At 42.9% G+C, this 2,986-nt stretch overlaps 1 non-coding gene across 1 annotated transcript; it reads right to left on the bottom strand.

The window, feature by feature from the left end:
- Positions 1-658: 658 nt before the first annotated feature.
- Positions 659-730, bottom strand: TRNAH-GUG (transfer RNA histidin (anticodon GUG)). Its single transcript has one exon. It is a non-coding gene; the product is annotated as a tRNA-His (tRNA).
- Positions 731-2,986: the final 2,256 nt, after the last annotated feature.

Below are 2,986 nucleotides of genomic sequence, written 5' to 3'. Positions count from 1 at the left end.
ATGACATTTTAGATAAAGCATTTGGTAGAATTTCACATACACATTAACATGAAAATATTTCATACAGCAAGATGTCCAATCAAAGTGTGTTGAAACAGTTTCCCATTAATTAAAACAGAACCACTTTCGTAACTAGCTGGGCCGTTAACTCGTGTTTCATTACAGAACGATCTTTTCCTTTTATTATCTCACGTGCAAACAATTCCAGGTCCCACTTAAAAGGCCCTGAGAAGACATCCAGGATTAGTGGGAGAATCAGTTGGGGCTTTTTGAGATGCAAGTGACAGACAGACCGTTTGCATCTCATGTGAGAAACTCTAGGAATGATGCCAAACCCGGGCACTGCTGCTTCAAAGGTGCGCTTGATGTCAGTGGGATTCCCTTTCTCTCTCTCTCTCTTTTCCCCTTTTTCTTTCTTTCTACCCCTCCCTTTCTGGGATCTAAGCTTGGCAAGCTTTATTCTCAGATTTTTTTTTTTTTTTTCCAACGATGGCTAAAGAAGGAGCTATTGGCTAGTCCATGTTTAAGTTAAGTGTAGTCGCTCAGTCATGTCTGACTCTTTGCGACCCCATGGACTGTAGCCCACCAGACTCCTCTGTCCATGGGATTCTCCAGGCAAGAATACTGGAGTGGGTTGCCATTTCCTTCTCCAGGGATCTTCCCAACCCAGGGATCGAACTTGGGTCTTCTGCATCACAGGCAGATGCTTTACCCTCTGAGCCACCAGGGAAGCCCCAAGAAAAATATTTCTTTGAGCCCCATTTTTTAGCGGGGGGGAGGGCAAGAATACTGGAGTGGGTTGCCATTCCCTTCTCCAGGAGATCTTCCCAACCCAGGGATTGAACCCCGGTCTCCCACATTGTAGGCAGATGCTTTACCATCTTAGCCACCAGGGAAGTCAATCCCCATTTACACACTCTTAAGTATTCTCTGGTGGCTCAGATGGTAAGGAATTTGTCTGTAATGCAGGAGACCTGGGTTCAGTCTCTGGGTTAGGAAGATCCCCTGCAGAAGAGAATAACAACCCTTTCTAGTATTCTTACCTGGAAAATCTCTACAGTCCACTAGGTCACAGAGTCAGATGCAAATGAGTGACAAACACTTTCACTCTGAAGTATTCACTATCTCAGTGAGAAAGGAGATAGAGCATCTATAGTGATAGCTCTAGCAAGTGATGACTGTGGTTGACCTAAGGAGGGTACTCCAAGCCCTGTCTCAATCTCTGTCTTCTTATTTGTCGTATCTGAGTCATCTCCAATACCCCATAGGAGATGAGGTCAGGGGAAGGAAAGAGATGAAGCTACCCCTCAGCACATGGATGAAGATTGTTGCTGTTGTTTTGCTGTAGTTGTATCTGACTCTTTTGTGACCCCATGAAATGTAGCCTGCTGGGCTCCTCTGTCTATCTCCTGCATTGCAGGCAGATTCTTTACCACTGAGCCACTTGGGAAGCCCTATGGATGAAGATAATGGTTTCTAAAAGAAAAGAAAATGATTATTCTAGAAGTGAGACACAAAGCAAGAAGAAAGGCAGAAAGCCTACACTTTGGCACAGATGATCCAATGTCCCGTAGATTTTGGCGAGATTAGATTATGGTCATCATCACCAAAGAGTGAGTTAATACCTGATACCTGTATTTTTTTTTTTAAGTGTCTGCTTTTTAGTCCTACATTATATAATTAGCCATCCAGGAAAGTTTTGGAAGTTTAGTCAGAGGACACAGGAGGGTATGCACCTGTTTATGAAACACTTAGGAAATTTGCCAAATGTTTCAGGCCCCAAGTGCTAGTTACCAGAAAAACCACATAATTGACAGGCTCTCCTGAGAGTGAACTGCAGGCGCAGTGGCCCCAAAAGAGGAACGAAAGAATCTGGAGCACTCCGGCTCAGGAGATCAACATTAAGTAGATCATCCCTGCCTGACTGCTGAGATTAGGGGACAGTCACTTTTCAGAAAACAAAAGGCCTGGAAAAATAAATAAAAGCGATAATAACTTGGTGAATTCTATTTCTCTGGAGAACACTGCCTGATACACTTAACTCAAGTTAGGAAGAGGTTCAAGGAATGTATTGAATGCAATATATACATGTTGCATTTTATTCTTTTCCTGGGAGTGAAAACCCGAATTCGGCTCATGCTAATCAGTCCGTAATTCATGAGAAATTGCATGGAAAATGAAAGAGAATATGAAAAATGTAAGAACAGCTTAAAATGATGAATTAAAAAAAAAAGGAACACTGTCAGGAATAGAGACACAGACACAAGAGAACAGACGTGTGAGCATGGGGAGTGGGAAAGGGGTTGGGTGAGCTGGGAGATTGGGCTTGACATATATACACTATCCTGTGTAAAATAGCTAGCTAATGGGATGCTGCTGGATTCCACAGGGAGCTCAGCGTGGGGCTCTGTGATGGCCTAGAGGAGTGGGATGGGGGTAGTGGGGAAACCCAGAACGGAGGGGACATATGTGTATATATATATAACTGATTCACTTTGCTGTACTGCATAAACTAATACAACATTGTAAAACAACTTTTTTAGTTGCTAAGCCTCATTCAACTCTGTGTGACCCCATTATCTGCAGCACGCCAGGCTCCCCTGTCCTTCACTATCTCCTGAAGCATGCACAAATTCATGTCCACTAAGTCAGTGATGCTATCTAACTATTTCATCCTCTGCTGCTCCCTTCTCCTTTCGCCTTCAGTCTTTCCCAGCATCAGGGTCTTTTCCAAAAAATTAGCTCTTTGCATCAGGTTGCCAAAGTACTGGGGCTTCAGCTTCAGCATCAGTTTTTCCAATGAACATTCAGGGTTGATTTCACTTAGGATTGACTTGTTTGATCTCCTTGCAGGCCAAAAAACTCTCAAGAGTCTTAACTATACCCCAATTAAAAATAATAATAATAATAATGGATCTAGTTTGTATAAGGAATTTCATATTGGGCTTGAGTTCAGAGAAGGGCAAAATAACAAAGGGAAGACTGG

This window comes from Bos taurus, chromosome 10, assembly GCF_002263795.3.
Source record: "Bos taurus isolate L1 Dominette 01449 registration number 42190680 breed Hereford chromosome 10, ARS-UCD2.0, whole genome shotgun sequence".
NCBI classification, from domain to species: domain Eukaryota; kingdom Metazoa; phylum Chordata; class Mammalia; order Artiodactyla; family Bovidae; genus Bos; species Bos taurus.
This window is presented reverse-complemented; position numbering and strand designations above follow the sequence as displayed.